This window comes from Centruroides vittatus, unplaced genomic scaffold, assembly GCF_030686945.1.
Source record: "Centruroides vittatus isolate TY-2023 unplaced genomic scaffold, ASM3068694v2 contig_12, whole genome shotgun sequence".
Lineage (NCBI taxonomy): Eukaryota > Metazoa > Arthropoda > Arachnida > Scorpiones > Buthidae > Centruroides > Centruroides vittatus.
In genome coordinates this window covers 239,372-257,571 of record NW_027120767.1, presented here as the reverse complement: position 1 = coordinate 257,571, position 18,200 = coordinate 239,372, and the positions used below count along the sequence as shown (strand labels likewise).

The following is an 18,200-nucleotide window of genomic DNA, read 5'->3' as shown; positions in this document are numbered from 1 at the left end:
AGGTCAATGCATCTTTTTTAAATTCCCTTGCCTCTATCAGTTTTTGTATATGTTGAGGCATAGTCTCTGTACTTTTACTTTCAATTGACTGTAAGCAACTGTTACAGTGACTGTCTTTAATTTTTACTTGCCTTATGGCATATCCTGCAAGTAAATACAAGCAATCTTGCTCAAATTTCATAATGTCCACCACCTCTTCTCCTTTACAAAGAAATTCATCTTTGCTGAAGTAACTTTCTGTAATTGGACAGTTCTGAGAATTATCTAAAAACTCTGCAAGGAATTTCCCATCATCCTCCTCATAATTTGTAGATGATGGAGCTTTTAGATACTGAGCAATAGTCAGCAATCGCAGGTTATACTTGAATTCAAGTGCAGTTGGTGTAGGATTAGCTTTTCTAATGCACGAAAACAAATTTTCAAGGAAATCCTGACTACATCTGGATGTTAAAAAAAAAAATGGAAATTATGCTGTTGTAATAATAAGTCTGCCAGATCCAAAACTGAAGTGGTAGACGATTTAGCCCCTGACTATCCAGTTCCAACCATTGGACCAACCAGTTCCAACAATTGGAAGTGGTTGGACTGGTTTCCAACCACTTCCAATTGTGAGGCCATTGAAAATTTCTATACATGATTTTAAGAAGACAATCTATTCATCATACTTGTTCTTATCATGTAGACTGAGTGCTGTAACAGGATGTCTTGATGACACGAGATTAAACCATTTGGCAATAACTTCAATAAACCAAGCTGTAGTTTCAACGTTTCTACTCCAACCAACCTCATCAATCATGTATCGCATTGCAGTACTAGTCTTACAATTAAATAATTTCAAGGCAACATTAACTTTCATTTTCTGAAAATGATGTGTACTAAGTTGCTGTAAAGTAAGTTGAGGTGCTAACTTCAACTCACAATTACTTTGATAATTAGCTAAATTAATAACATGATTCAGATCCACAACATTCGTTGGTAGATTATATTTATGAACAGTGTTAGCTGATAGAATAATATTTACATTATGTAACAGGGCAGCACGGAAATTTTTCAAAATATGTGGCGGATCTGCTATGAAGTAGATCTAGATGAATCATAAGGATGAACAATCTTATTAATAGTTTCTGCATATTTGCCCACATTGATCCCAAAGGCCTTCCACATTGCTCTATTTGCACTAGCCATGTCGCATGTAATGCATATAATTTTCAGACCTATGTCTTCTGCTTCTTTAATAATACTAAGGATAATATCATGCAATATAACTCCTTTGCATGAATTTCCACTGAAAAAATATGCAACAGTTTGTTTCCATCGACTAGTGATACCACCAAGTACAAAGACTAATGCTTGACTTGCATATCCCTCATGTTCTGGCAGTGTTACATCACATAAAAATCTATCACCCTGTGGATCATACTGAACACCCTGAGCAGGGCCGGATTAACCCACTTTGGGGCCTAAGACATTTTTTCCTACCGGGCCCCCTCCCTCTCCCACAAGAAATAATGCACACAAAAAATATAAAACAAAACTAAATACAGTAATACCTCTACATACGAACGCTTCAGCATACGAAATTTTCAGTATACGACATGAAATTCGAACATATTTTTGCTCTACGGTACGAACAAAAGCTCACCATACGACGTTACATTAGTTCGCAGCGCCACTGTCATGATCACGTGTTCTTTCTGATTGTGACTGTGACTGATTTTATTGAAAAGAAACATCCCGAAAAGGTTCCACACTGGTCGCATTGCCGCTCAGTTTAATGACATTTGCCTAAGTCATTTTAGAAACATTTTAAAAAGTAGGCAAAGCCAAACCTCTTTGGATAGATATTTTACCAAGCGACCTCTATGCAGTGAAGGAGAGAAAGCAAAAAGAGGTGAATAAAAAATTTTAAAAATATATAAAACAGAAAAGATTGAAAAAAATTAGTGTTAAGTTATTTTTAGTTATTGATACATTATGTTATGTAAGTTAAGTTTTAGTATCATTTCCCTTCTCCGTCTTTTCCGCCACCAGTTTACACCTCCGTCGTCTATCCTCAAAGGTAAAGTGCAAATAAAGCTACATTTTTTTTTATCAATTGTTATTCCATTATGGTTATTTATACATTTATAACTATAAAACGCATTTTTCAGTGTTTTCCTTACTAAAGTTATCTTTTTGAATGTATTACTTAGCATTAATTTGAGTGTTTTTTTCGTGTTGGAACGGATTATTTGGTTTTACATGTAATTATATGAGGAAAAATGATTCACCTTACGACATTTTCATGATAGTTTAAGAACGGATTAATTTTGTATTCTGAGGTACTACTGTAATGTGAAAAACTAAAACAAATCTTAAATTTTTATTGATAAAAAATATTTAATATACAACAAGAATTTTAGTTTTTCTAGAAAAGTTTGAACAGTTTGTTTATAAATTTAAAAAAATTGAAATTTATTTTATTAAATGTCTAACAAAAGTTATCTTTATGCTAATTAGTCTTTTATATTAATTTCTTATTGCTTTTAGTATTTAACGCTATATTAATTCTCTATAAAATGTGTTTTTGGTATGTATTTTGGAGTGTCTAGAACGAATTAATTGTATTTACATTGATTCATATGGAAATAATTGGCCTCGGTTTTCATTGGTTTCGAATTTCGCCGAATGTTTTCGGACGGATTATCGACGAAAACCGAGGTATCACTGTATTTATATACTTACTTTTTTAAACTATCTTGGCTTTTATTTAAATTATTTTTTTCATTATTCAATTTACCTCTCATGAGTAAAATATTATATTATTTAAATATTAACAAAAAAGGTTAAATTAAACAATTGATATTTTAAGGTAATATTGTTATTGTATAAAAGCATTAAGAGTAGAGATAAGATAATTAGCATAAAGATAAAAGCAATGGAATTGTTCGGCTAGACACGCGGGGTCTTATCTTGTAGAAGCTAGTTGGACACGAGCTTCTAGCCTACATCGCCCTATGGTAAAGTGTGACCTAATTGTCATGTAATAATAGTTGTATGCGCTTATGATGATCTTATCGAGGGAATAATGCTTTCCGGGAATTCCGTTTAAGGGTTACTGGCTTCTATTCAGACGTTACAGACGTGGAGAAAACCCGGAAAACTTCATGTGGACAGCCCGCCCTGGCAAAGCGCGAACCCATGACTGAACTCCCAGTGTTCAGGAGACGGAACCGTTGGCCAATGGTGGGCCGTCGCGGGGTAATATTCACACAACGAGAAATAACGCCACACTGCGCCGGAAAACGCGTGGGTCGCCCTTTGTTTTCGCAAAATTAGCAGCGAGGTCACTTGAGAACGCTGACGAAATCCGAGGCAATCGACGAAAACAGACAAATTTTTCGCGAAAAAATCGACGATAACCGAAGTCAACAAAAACCGAGGTATTACTGTTTAAATAAACTTTATTTAAAAATTCAGTTTTCTAGTCTTTAATTCAGCAATTATTTCATCATAATTAATATTATCCAAAGCATTTTGTTTGATGTATAAAACAGCTAAAGAATTTAATTTTGATTCATTCAGTGAGTTTCGTAAATAATTTTTTACACGTTTTAATACTGAGAATGACCTTTCACCAGATGCATTTGATATAGGCAAAGTTAAATATATTCGTAATAATATCTCTGTATTTGGAAATGTTGACACTATTTTTGTGCTATTTATAAATTGCAGCATATCAGATGGCAACGTTAAATTTTGGCTTTTGCAAATTAATTTAAATTGCAACAATTCCTCGTCCAATTCTTCAGTATTAATGTCGCCACTGTACCATGTTTTTTAGCAATGCGGTATTAATTGATACGTCCTCGTCGTCAGCTATGTTTGTATGAAGAGTTTTAAAAATTTCATCAATAACTTTGTAACTTTTGCTTCTAACTTTTAATTCAAGAGATATTTTATCACAAATTACGTAGAAACAATTTCGCTTAAACATTTCTTGGTTCTGACAAAAACTTACATTTCCCTCATCATTATTAGCATCATCAAAGAAACGTTTTCTTTTTTGGGACCTTTTTCCAAAATCACAATACACTTTTATTTCTGACGTGCTTAATGCCTCTGCTTCTATTTCCAGAAATGAACTTCTTAAACTATTAACGTAATCATATAAATTGTCAAAAATATTTACTGCAAAAGATAGTGGCAAAGTAGGATTTTGTAAGGATTGACTGCTTGCATTTATTCTGGGAAGAATTTTATCCCAAATAACTGTTAACAAAATGAATTCTAAAGTATTCATTTTGTTTGCTATTTTTCGTGATTCTTCTTTAACAGAACATTTCTGAGATTCGTCTAAAGGTATTTCCAGAAGAGCACTTTTTATTTGGTCGAACCCAAAGCGAATTGCCTTAACTGCATCAGCTCTACAAGACCATCTCGTAATACATAACTTTTTTACTGTAAAATGTTTATTATTTGCGGCAAAAGCTTTTTCTAAAATGTTCCACCTATACGTAGAAGCCGAAAAAAGGTATAAATGATTTCCAGTAAATTAAAATATGTTATTGCCTGCAAGCATGATTCACTAGCACTATTTATTACTAGATTTAATGAATGCGAAGCACAAGGAACGTAATGGGCTGTTTCACTATGTCTTTTAATGCGGTTTTGGAGCCCATTATATTTGCCGGACATATTTGCTGCATTATCGTAGCTTTGTCCTTTACAATTACTAATATCAAGTCCTAATTTTGCAATATTCTGTAAAAGTTCATTTTCTAATGATTCCCCCGAGTGAGAATAAATGGGAATAAATCCAAAAAATCTCTGGATTGGGGTTCTATCTTCTGATAAATAGCGCAATATAAAAGTTAATTGGTCTACATGTGTTATATCAGGAGTAGAGTCAATTATTATAAAAAAATATTTGGCAGCTTTAACTTCTGACACAAATGTTTCTAACATTTTCTCGTTCAATATTTCAATAAATTCATCACAAATAGTCGAAGAAAGATAACTCACGTTGCCTCTTCCAGCTGATCCATATTGTTTTATATGCGATGCTAAAAACTCATCAAATTCTGCCAAATATTCTAGAGCTCCAATGTAATTCCCGCTTTGACATTCAGAAAAGAGATCATTAGAGCCAAGAAATGCCAGAGAATTTTTAGCTAAAACTTTTATTGTTGCTACTACCCGCAGCAGTACTTTTCTCTAGTATTTTTTTTCTAAATACTTTTTTTCAACTATAGTATCTACACGTCCCTCAACTGAATTTCTTCCTATTAAAATTTCAATAGAATGCCTATGATCAGTAGAACGTTCATGTTTTTTTACTCTTACATTTACATTTTTCCAGTCCGAGAAGCCTTCTGTAAAAGCGGTTCTTCTGCTTATTATCTGTCAAATTAGTCTAGAATCGATTAATTTTATGGAAGAAAACCTTTCAAACAGCCGTACCCACTAAACTGCACGAGTGCCCGGCTCATATATTTGTAAAATCTAATATCGCAAATATCTTGCAACATAGCAGTAAACTGCTTTAATTCTTGGGCTCACTAACCATTTTCGCTCAATTTTTTCACCGTTTGCCTTGTTACGAGTAAAAATATTTTTCTTTAATGTCCGAGTTACAGTTTTTCCACCTTCTGTCACTACTTTTTTAGCGGTGTGTACAAGAGAAATATATGACGATGGTTTATTTTTAAGCAAATAATGTTGCGTGTCTGTTGTTAAATTTAAAGGCCATAATGAAATGTCCAAATTGTCAAAAACTAAAATATCATTAACGATATTGGATCTACCTTCTATATTTTGTATTTCTACTTCATTAATTGCATTTTCGTTTTTCTTTTCAACCTCTGGTATGTTTTTGGCTTCTATATTTTTCATTTTAACTACTTCAATTATATTTTCATCGTTTTCTGTCTTTTCTATTTGTACTTCTTGATTTTCACTGTTTCCAGAATATTCACCAACGTCCTTTTCTTCAGGCTCAACTTCCACATTGATATTGTCTACTTTTGTATGGATAAAATATTTTAGCAGAGCGTTTCTATGTTTATTTGCTTTTTCCTCCAACTTCTTCTTACACTTTCTTTTCTCAGAACCCGAAGCGTGATGATAATTCATTTTCTCTAATATATTGAAATTTATAATTTAACAAGCTCAAATAATAAAAATTATAAAATTAGAGTAGACCCCGCTATATCACGGGTTCATATAAGACGGATTCGTATAACACGCTAAAAGAGGCTCGTACCAGATAACACGGTAAAAGAATGAGTCAGATTGTCATGGCCGACTCCTGTCTCAACAGGATTGGTCGAATCTGGACCAATAGTGGATATTGTACAAACCGTTAAGTTTAAACAAGCAGCGTACCTACTAAAAAACATTTATTATTCATCAGCCATAAAAATTATATTTCTATTAATGACGTCTCCAAAGTTCAGTGAATTTTTCGCAGAATAACTTATCGGAAAACACGCGTCCGCCGTTGGATGAGCCGCTCCGCGACGAAAACAATCTTAAGCATGGGCGTGTTCGAACGGTGCGCACTCGGTAAGTATTCCTACAATTTTTTGTTTATAGCATAGTTTATATGGATTATTTCCAAAAAATTATACGTGTTTTGGAAATGTTCGAGTCAAATTAGTCTAGAATCGATTAATTTTATGGAAGAAAACCTTTCAAACAGCCGTACCCACTAAACTGCACGAGTGCCCGGCTCATATATTTGTAAAATCTAAGTGACTCGTACAACACGGAATTCATATAACACGGAACGTATCTACCGTGTTATACGGTTGTCTACTGTATTATAATAATGGTAAATGACCTACCTCTGAACCTCAACACGCTTTACAGTAGAAAAGTAAAGAATTCAAAATTCACACTTGCAGCGAACTTCACACTATTCAACAAAATTCACACTGTTAAACACTAGGGGCGCCCCTAGCTACTATTTAAATTAATAATATAAATATTATTGTTACAGAATAACTCTGCTGCTACTAGATTTACAGACATTGCCAAAATCGTTTACAAGGTTACCCCAGCTATGATTTTCAGCTTTTATTCAGTATAATTGAGTATATTATTATTTTTATTTGCAATAACAATTTATTATTTATAAATTCCCATTAGGGGGCGTCCCGGGCGGCTAGTTTAATAATATTTCGCAGGATGTTAGAATACGTATAGTTAATATTATTCTTATCGCTATAAAAAAATTCGAAATTATCGGAAGAATTACTTTTAATAAGAAGAAACATAAGAACATATTTTCTTTAGATTTTAGAATTCATAATAACGATATAAAAAGCAATATGTTTTTATTTATTTGTTTATTATATACAGTTGTCCAACAGAAAAGTAAACTATCTTATTTACAAATCTTTTCAAAATACAGTAGACAGTTCGACCGGGCCCTTCAAAACACCGGGCCCTAGACATTTGCCTCATTTGTCTATTCGATGATCCGGCCCTGACCCTGAGCAATAGCCATTTCATCTAACGATAAGCAGCAGAATTTTTCGTGGCTATTCATTTTCTGTGACTTTATTTTTAAATATGAGAACACATCGTGAAGTATTCCACTTTCAAAATTAATGTTCTGTAGTTGTCTTCGCAATGTCCGTAAAGACGGAAGAGGCAAGCCTTGTTCAATTAACACTTCATAGCCTGATCTTCCACAAGCAAATTTTAACTGCAGAGCCTTTCTTATTGTATTATTTTGCCATTTTATTCCCCGTGTTGACACGTTTCCAAGGGATGTTATTTGATCAGAATTGAAAATTAATTTTATGTTTGTGCTCTGTGTATTGACTCTAGATTTTAATTTTCTTATCTCTTCATAGAGACCCTTCTTACTTTTCTGCACTCTTTTAACTCTGTGTAATGCTAGGTATTCTTGAAACCGTGTTTTCTTATATGTTGAGCATCAAACACAAGACCGTGTTATTTATTAAACACTTGGCACTTTTCCACTTCTATTAGTTGAGACGAGATTTTATTTCACTCGTTTCGGGCATTTCGCCCCTCTTCAGTCAACTAATAAAACAATATACAACATTTCAAGTAATATAACACACACCAACAGATACCACAAAAATTAATTTAAAACGTACCGTTAATTCCTCGAACTCAAGGGTGCGCGTGCATAGCACAATTTGGACCTCAAAGTTACAGCAACAAATATAAATGTTCTACGTACGGCTAATTAAATTGTAAAATTTCTTTTAAAATATATAAACATACAGGCTTATTTTATACATATCGGTATATTAAACATATTCGGTATCTTACTTTTTTTAAAATCGAACGCAATAGATCTTTAATCTTCTTTTTACTAACTTTTTTCTTTTCTTCATTGTTGTTTTATCTTGACATAAAGCAATAAACGTTTGGACCTGGTGTTAACTAAAAAACTCACTTTTCGTCTAGTACTGGCTCATTATTATGCAGTTGTTTGTTGACCATTTGCATATTCTGCTGGTTATGACGATCTGAATTTACATAATTAACTGTATAGCCAAAAGTAGCCAAGTTAGGCTGGATCTGTTGCTTATTTTTTATATGATTATAATATTCTTAACCAATTCTTGTTTATATTTATGCTTAAATTTTTATTTATAGAATTACTGGATTTTATGATGGCCACGCTCTCTTTAAATTTTCTATTATAAGCGTATTTTTCTTTATATAAAATTTTTGTACCATCTTGATCTATATTACAATTATTAAGTAGGCAATGATCATGAAAAACAGAGTTTACTCGATTGTATCTTAAGTCGGCGACGTGTTCCTTTAATCTGTTAATTCTTTATTAATTTCTTCATATAATCCTTTTACATATGGAAAACTAATATATCTTATTCCTGAGCCTTGTTTTTCTATTCTTTGTTTGTCGTTTCTATTTGTTTTATCATTTATTTCTTTTTCCCATTTTGTAATTATATAGTTTGGGTATCCATTTAATACAAATTTATTTTTTAATTCTTTTATATATTTAGACATATTACTTAACTTACTGGTTCTATTTTTAATTTTTTCATATTCCATTGCAAAGACGTTATATTTGATATATAAAGGTATATTAGAGTTATATTTAATAGTCGTACTAATAGTGCAAGGCTTTTTAAAAGGTTCAAATTCGATACTATTTCTATTCCTTGTAATCCTAACGTCCAAGTAGTTAATGCTATTATTAATACTATCTTCTTCTTCTGTTTTAAACTGAATTCGTTTATTTAAATTATTTATAAGGACTTCTATCTGGTTGATTGTAATTTCAGAAGTATTGTACATAATCAGAATATCGTCAACATATCGCTTGTAAAATTTTATACCTTGAATTTTATTAATTATTTCATCTATATCAATCATTACTAATTCAGCAAGTTTAGGTCCTATAACTGATCCCATACTAATACCTTCATTTTGGGTGTAATAATTACCTTCTATTTCAAAGTAATTACTCATGTACGAAAACTCTATTAGTTGGGTGATCTCTGGTGTTATGTTAAGTTTTTTTAATTTTTCTTCAATTATGTCCCATGTTATGGAGGGATACATTTCAATTATGTCTAAACTAGCCATTTTAAAAGTGCTTTCTATCTTCATATCTTTTAGATCTGTTAAAAGCTCATCAGTATTAGATATGGCAAAATTAGAATTTTGGTAAGACTTAAGTTCTTGCTTTAGAAATTTTTCAAGATTATATAACGTTGAATATTTGAAGTCCACTATGGGTCGAACCTGTTCGCCATCTTTGTGAGTCTTAAGTTGAATATTAATTTTTGGTGTGCGATCATTCTGATCGTTTAGGATAAATTCTTTTTCAGCTTTTGTTAATTTATTCATTTTATGTAATCTTGTGACTCTACTTTTTAGCTCTTTATATATAATATCTTTTGGGTCTATCGGGAGTTGCCTAAACTGTTTACCTTCGACTAATTCACATTTCTTATTTTTTACCCAATCAGCATATACAATAATAACTTGTTTCGATTTATCTGCCTTAATTATCTCTAGTCCATTATCAACCAGGAATGTTTGTACTTTGCTAATGTTATTTTTATATTTATAATAATTTTTGTCTTTTATAACAGTTTTGCTTTTTTCTTTTGTTATGTATTTCTTAATTTTGCTACTAAGACTTGATTTAATAAGTTGCGATTCTGGCTCAGGAAGGTTGTTACATACTCGATCTAAGTCTGGTATAATATCAAGAACTTCCCATCTATTGGGGCCACTAAAGTCCAGGCCTGCACGAATTGTTTCAAGGATGTCCTCAGGAATTTTAACCTGTGATTTGTTTTTTACTAGAGATTCTTTCCATGCGCTAATCTCCATGTTGGGCGGATACTGAAATCGTTTTACTAATTTCTCATGTTTATTGGCTTCGTAATCGCTTAAATTTATAATCGGGTCGATCCTTTTGTTTGAGTATTTCGAATTTTTGTCGTTTGATTTTTTAAAATTGCGCTTTAATCTTCTAAGCTTTATATATTTATACTTTATGGCCGATCTTAGTATTTTCAAATTAAAATAGTTCCTATCCCTTGTCGGGATTACTTTAGCGATGGACTTAGGAAGGGAAAGTGTTTTAAGTGTTCTCTTTTCCCTTAGATGTGTTTTGTGGTATCTGTTGGTGTGTGTTATATTACTTGAAATGTTGTATATTGTTTTATTAGTTGACTGAAGAGGGGCGAAATGCCCGAAACGAGTGAAATAAAATCTCGTCTCAACTAATAGAAGTGGAAAAGTGCCAAGTGTTTAATAAATAACACGGTCTTGTGTTTGATGCTCAATCTGTGTAATGCATTATGCAATTGAGATTTTAGTTCATTAATCTGTTTTGATTTTGGTGACAGTAGCTGGCTAACAAGATTACTGGAGTCCCGAAATACTGGACCAGATGTCTCATTATCTTCATCTTCATTTGTGCTTTTACAGCCATCACCATTTTCTTCAAAAAGAAACAAAGTATACAATAAAAAAAAATAGAATATTTAATAATATTTTAAATTTATATTATAAATATACCTGTACTGGGCTGCATAGATGTCATAGGAGATAAATTTGTAGCATAACTGTGGTCCAAGGTCGGATCTATATGCTCACAATTGTTTCTATGCCCTGTTTTTGGTCCAGAGTATCTTCTTCTTTTAGGTGCAGGTCTGTGAGAAAAAAGTGTAGGCACAGCATCACGCTTCAGCAATCTTCTTCCATCCTTCCTGCGATTCTCATACTGATCTTTCTCAAAATGAGCCTATGAGAGTTAATTGTAAATATTCACATTTTACTAAACCAATAAACTTATAAAGGCTAAAATGTAACAGGCTTAATACATTTTAGCCTTAGTTTATTAACGTGCAATGTACAATTAAATAGGTAAGCAAAGAGAAATCCTTTCCCATAAAAATTCTGATTCTTACCTCCCAAAGTACTGCATGTTTTCCAGGAATCCATAATTTCTCATTTTCATCCAGCCTGTTTACTTTAATTGCCCATATTTTTTTTCTTGCTTCATCACCGGGAAATCGATGAAGTTTGAATTTAGGAGCTCTATTTGAGCAATTAACGGCTGAACAACCTGGCATGATTTATTTTTATGTGGTAGCTTTAGATGTATCGGCAGATCTAAAGGCTAAAATGATTTATAACGTCAGTATAGCCAAATAATAACTAACTCGATGTTTAAAATCTATTTTAGATCGGAATTACCTGGTATATAAAGTTTCTAATTCTGTTATTTATCGGAATAAATAGCTGACTCACTTGTCATAAGCAGATCGGAAGCTGGCCTCATAATGGCGTCCATAAACCACGTGATCGGCAATAGCCAATCATATTTTGACCCCACCAATTGACCATACTCTGTTTGTAGAGGGCTCTAGTTAAGACTGAGCATGTTCTCTTTTGTTCCTCCGACAATTTATTTTGGAATATCCTCCGAAAAAATCTTCCCATTACCCAAGGAGATCCAAAACGAATTATTATGGAAATTGCCTCCTACCACGCCAAAATTAATCGTTAACATCGTCTGTCGTGGCTGGAATCTCCCAGACGTGCGATTCCCGCCTTTTCCAGTTCTAACGTAACTTTTGTATTTCAAATCGATGGTCGTTACAAGATCCGTTGGAGAACGATCGTTGGGAAAACCGCCGTTTGTTTTGAAATCGGCGATTGGCCAGGATGATCGTACGTTGGCGGGACGAAACGGAGACATCGGCCGCTGATTGGTGGATCGGCATGAAACTCAACGAGTATAAAAGCATCAACTTTAGGCGAGAAGAGGTTCCCTTTCCAAAGCCCGGAAAGTGTGAGGTTCAATTTGAACTTGGAAAAGTGTGGAGCTCTCTTTGGACTGACAAGTGCTAGGTGTGCTCAAAAGGACTCGAGGACTCTACTGCGGATACGTCTGTGCAAGTAAAGTCGAAAGGTGTTCTTTCAACGGACCTGTTACGGATTCAGTGACTATCCGAACTCTTAATTGTAAGTGTGTGGAAACTTGTTTAATTATCGTATCGTTGTTTTCTAGTTGTCGTGAACATTGTAACCTCCGTATATTCATTTGTTTTTATGAATATTACGTTATTGTCAACTGTACGTAGTGGCCACTTTTTTTTTTAATTTGAGTTCGTCCGTCGTTCCGGTTTTCGCTTAACTCAAGATAGAGCTAAATGGATAGCGCGTTGGAAGTCGTATATTAAATGCGAAGAGTTTGAATGTGTTAGCATCAATCAAAAAGTTAATCATTTTCCTGGTAGCTATAATCTTGCAGAAAAGATTGCTTGTGGTTAAATATAGTCGAGATGCAAAGTACTCACGGAGAAACGGCGTTTTCTTTTATGCCAAAAACTTACATCTTGCCACAGGATTTGGCAAGATTACAAAGAGCTTGGAAAGAAGAATCTCAGATGTGGATCGTTAAACCTCCAGCTTCATCCAGAGAGTCAAATTCAAAAAGGAGTCACCACTACGTACGGTTGACAATAACGCAATATTTATAAAAACAAATGAATATACAGAGGTTACAATGTTCACGACAACTAAAAAACAACGATACGATAATTAAACAAGTTTCCACACACTTACAATTAAGAGTTCAGATAGTCACTGAATCCGTATCAGGTCCGTTGGAAGAACACCTTGCGTGTTCTTCCAACGGACGGTATAAGTGGTGTGACGTTCCCAAAGACTCCAGTCCTGATTCAGAAGTATACATCATTCCCTTTTCTTATCAACGGGAGTAAATTCGATTTAAGAGTGTACGTTTTGGTTACCAGTTTTAATCCTGTCCGACTTTATATCTTTAATAACGGATTAATACGATTCGCTTCGAAGCAGTATTCTAGTGACTTAAAGTTCATCGAAGTAAAGTTTATGCACCTAACTAACTACAGCATCAATCGCAAAAATCCGTCATACAAGTTTAACGAAAACGAAAAGTTATGCCAAGAACATAAATGGTCACTTCAATCATTCTGGGAGTACTTGAAAAGTAAAGGAATCAACACGAAACATCTATGGTGGGTCATCAAGGACATTGTGATCAAAACCATAATCAGTTCCGAAGATGCTATCGGTAGTATGGTCCAATTATACAGCAAAAGCAGATATCGTTATGAATTGTACGGCTTCGACATTCTGTTGGACAATAACTTAAGACCGTGGCTTTTAGAAGTGAACATCTCTCTCAGTCTTCATTCGAACACTGAACTCGACACTGGTATCAAGGAGCAGTTAATTAAAGACACACTTAGCACGGTAGGATTTCATATCCCAAACAATGTCGACGTCCCACCGAGATCGGAAAGAGAAATAATGAAAATGCTGAACATAAAACCCGATAAAGGACAAAGTTATTTATAAATCACAATCTTCATTGCGCGGTGTTAAGCCGAAAAGAAAAAACGAAACAGATGAAGTATAAAGAAAAAAACTGGAGTGACAAGTCAATTTTGAATTATTTGACACCGGATGACGTTCGACGTCTAATAGAAAGTGAAGACGAATTGGCTCGTTGCGGTCACTTTCTTTGTATTTTCCCATCTAAAACGTCATCTGCCTATTTAAAATACTTCAAAAAGCCAAAATATTACAATCTCTTATTCGACGCTTGGGAAAAAAGGATTCAAAGAGACAGAAAAGAACGGAATCCAAGTATTGAAGACTCTTTGCGATGAAGGAATTCATCTGCAATGTGGCAATTCCACCGAAAATGACACTCTTAAACTTCCTAATATTTCCCTCCCAGCCCAAGAAAAGAATCCAGAAAGAAACTTTACTTTTCGTAGTTTTAAGAATTTAAATCGAAAGAAAAACGAAAATGTGCGATTTTCAAAGGAAGAAAACGCAATACCGGGAACTTCTTTGCAGGTGATTCGAGAGAAAAATTCAAATAGTAATCACGAATAATACGCAGGACAATTTGCCATTGATATTTTACCAAAATTTATTTTACGTGTGCAAATCTATATAATAGATTTGCACTCGTAAAATCTGTAATCTGTACGTTACATACTGTGTATGTAACGTACAGTACCCTGTGTACCAAATTTCAACTTTCAACTCCTAACCGTTTGGACTGCGCTGATTATTATCATCAACTCGGCTATAATAGTAATCACGAATAATACGCAGGACAATTTCAATCCGAAATGGGAAGCTTGCTTTCTTCTTCGTATGTTATGGAACATCGCAGTGTTTTCCACCTACCTTTTCATATAGGTAGGCGTGAGGCGGGAGTTTATATTAAACTGAAGGGCCAGAAAGAAAAACATCGCCGAAAAAGAAATCGCAGAAGAAAGAGAAATAAAAGAACAGTTCCGACAGTTCGATTCCGACTTAAAAAATGGGAAGTTTATTAACTTCTATACTGCTAGAACATCAATGGGGTTTTGACTTCTACCTAAGTTTTAAAATAGGTAGAAGTAGAAGTAGAAATGGAGTTTGTATTAAACCGAAACAAAAAAAAAAAAAAAAAAAAGAGAACAACCGTTTTGCTGCCGGCAAAGGCCCCAGCACAAATTGTCCTGCGTATTATTCGTGATTACTATTATAGCCGAGTTGATAATAATAATCAGCGCAGAGTCCAAACGGTTAGGAGTTGAAAGTTAAAATTTGGTACACAGGGTACTGTACGTTACATACGTTTTAAAATGTTTATACAATTTGCCTGTAAATAATGTTAAAACGCTATATACACTATTTCTTATATTATTTTGACTGATGAGGGGCACAAGGCCCGAAACGTGTACTGTATCAACTAAATAAAGGTGGAAAAAGCCATGTGATTGTTATTAACACGATTTTGTGTTCAACACTTCTAAGACAATACAACACGGTTTCACAACAAATCATTAATTAAATTTAATTATTGGTTAATATTACCTGTGGTATCGAAGATGGCGACGGGGAAATTTTTTCCCTAGATACTAGACGGCGACGGGGAAGTTTTTTTCCCTACGTTCGAGATGGCCGCGTTTCCGGTAATCTCGAATCAGATTCTCGAGTGATAATCTGGAAGCAGATTAACAATGGATAATCTGGAAGTAGAATACCGAGTGATCTAAGCGTTACGGGGCGTACCCGTACTATCTGTCGCATTATGCAAATTAATAAATTTCCCCGTCACCGTCTAGTATCTAGGAAAAAAATTTCCTCGTCGCCATCTTCGATACCGCGGGTAACATTAACCAAAATTTTTGCTTTAAGTAGACGTTTTATCCAAATGATTTTCGAGAGTGAGTTAGCAGTTGTGGCTTAGTGGTTAGAATGAACGATTTTTCTCAAAAAATAAAATGAAGAAATTTATGCTTTGGATTCAATTCCGATTTCTCTTTCTATTTTGCCACTTAAGAGATGGCGCCTAACGTCTATTCTTTCTTTCTTCTTTTTTGTTAATATGGAGACTATAGCCTGTTGGTTTTTTCTTCGAGGCGCACCGCTTAGTTATTAGGCGAAGCGGTTAGATCGGTACACAAAACATTCCAAAGCCTCCATGTGTTGACGGGAAGGAAGGTCGGCTCGTGGCGAGTATATGGGAGTTAAGTTGCGAACGACGGACAGGTCCAAGGTCAAGGAACGACCCAATTCTTAGCGGGCTCCCTCGTACTGCGGGCAAACTGCCAATAGTGAGAAGAAGTTTCAGACAAGCCACTGTGCGAACAATCAGGCGAGACGCGCAGGCGTCGAGAGTAAAGAAACCCGTTCAACGGGGCTGTATAAGTGCGAAGATGGGCCAATAGGGTTTCGTGACAATGCGTGATGATAGATCCAAGGGGAGAAAGGACGGAAATGGTCGCGACCTTTACTCCAGAGAATAGTGGACCAGGTGCCAGTGTAAGTACGAATTATCGATTCCCGCAAATTACGGATGAGGTCACGTGCCACGAGAGGCCTCCATCAAGAGCCGGTGGGAGTGTTATTGCTCGCTGCCTGGTCAGCCGCTTCGTTAATATGGATACCGACGTGACCCGGAGTCCATCCGATTTCAAGGGGTGTGGGATGTGTACGGATTGTGGCAGCAAGGTCAATAATGACCGCTGGGGAAGAAAAAGTGACATTGGCGACAGCCTGGAGAACGGATTTACCGTCCGAAAGGATGGCCGTCGGACTGTTAAGACGGGCACTGATGTGGACAGCCCGTTGAATACCAAGAGCTTCCGCGCCAAAGACGCTGCAGTTGGAGTGGAGTGACCATGTTTCCTTGACGGTGTGGGCCGGAACAACCACGCCGAACGCCGTCCGTAAGTGGGATTTTGAGGCATCAGCTCCAATGAGAGACCAATCCCGCCAGGTGGTTGCTTGTAATTCGGCGAACCGAGCACTCAAGGCTGCCGGAGGTTCGCTGGAAGAGTTCGGAAAGTTGTCTAGACGTATGTGAGTAGCGACGCTTACAGAGCTCGGGGGCACATGCCTCTGATGGTAGAGGTGAGAGATAGGAAGACCCTCCTGATAGATCTGGGAGAAAACTCTGGAAGCATAAGGGCTCTGGAAAGGGCGCCAGCGGTAATAGTCTAGACTAGAAGCAGTGTGAAAGATCATGTGTAGAGGGCTATAATGTCCTCTCGAGAGGTGAGTGATGGCGTGCGATATGGCCCTCTGGCGCAGTCTGGACTGGAGTGGAATATAGCCGGACTCAGCGTATAATGAAAGAAGCGGTGTAGACTTGGGCACCCCAAGGCAGTGCGAAGAGCTTCGTGAATGGGTTTTTCGATACGGCGGATAGTAGTTGGGGGAGCCCCATCCAGAAGAGGGGCTCCGAATTCCACCATCGGACTCAAGATGGTATAGACTAAGCAGAGAAGGTCGGCCCTCCTGGCGCCGTTACGGCGAGAAGCGAAGAATTTAAGGAGGGAACCAGCACGTGTCGCTTTCGTTCTCAAGAAAGTTTCATGAGCATGCCAAGTGAAAGAATGTGAAAAGTGAACACCGAGGATATGGAGAGAAGGACGCTGGGAAATGGTTCCCGAGCGAAGGGACAAAGTTAGTGGTGGACGATGTTTAGGAGAAAAATCGACAGTGGCACTTTTAGCGGCTGAAAAAGATAAACTCCATGAGTCTGCCCAGTGTTTGAGGTGGTCAAGTGCTATTTGAGCGTTGCGGGCAGCTTGAGAGGGCCTAGTGCTAGAAGTCAGGATGTAAAAGTCGTCTGCGTACAGAACAGCAGTGACGTTGAAGGGGGGGACTGTCCAGAGGTCCGCCATGTAGAATGTGAACAAGATGGGGGCGAGAACGCTTCCCTGCGGGACACCTTGAGTATAGGCGTGGGAAGAGGACAGTGTGCCACGCCAGAGGACTCGAAAGGAACGATGTAAAAGGAACGATTTAAGCCAGGACAAGAGTCTCCCTCCCATACCTAAATTCTCCAATTTCGCCAAGAGCCCCTCTTGACACACTGAGTCGTATGCTCCTTCTAAATCGAGTGCAACCAGATAAACCCAGTGCCTTCTAGCCCGAGCCACGGCAATATGATGATGTAACGTGATTAGGGCCTCTTCTACTCCCCAGTAGGGGAGAAAGCCAAAATGATGGTGGTGAAAGATGTTAGAGTGAGAGGCCAAATTATGAATGCGGTACAGGATCATATGTTTGAATAATTTAGCGACGTGTGATGTAAGAGAGATAGGCCTATACGAGGTGCATATCGTTGCTGGACGATCCGGTTTAATGATTGTGACAATTGTGGAGATTAACCAGTC

At 36.1% G+C, this 18,200-nt stretch overlaps 1 pseudogene; it reads left to right on the top strand.

Moving 5' to 3' along the window:
- The first annotated feature begins 11,900 nt into the window (after positions 1 to 11,900).
- On the top strand, positions 11,901 to 14,412 carry LOC136983595 (tubulin monoglutamylase TTLL4-like; annotated as a pseudogene).
- The last annotated feature ends 3,788 nt before the right edge of the window (positions 14,413 to 18,200 follow it).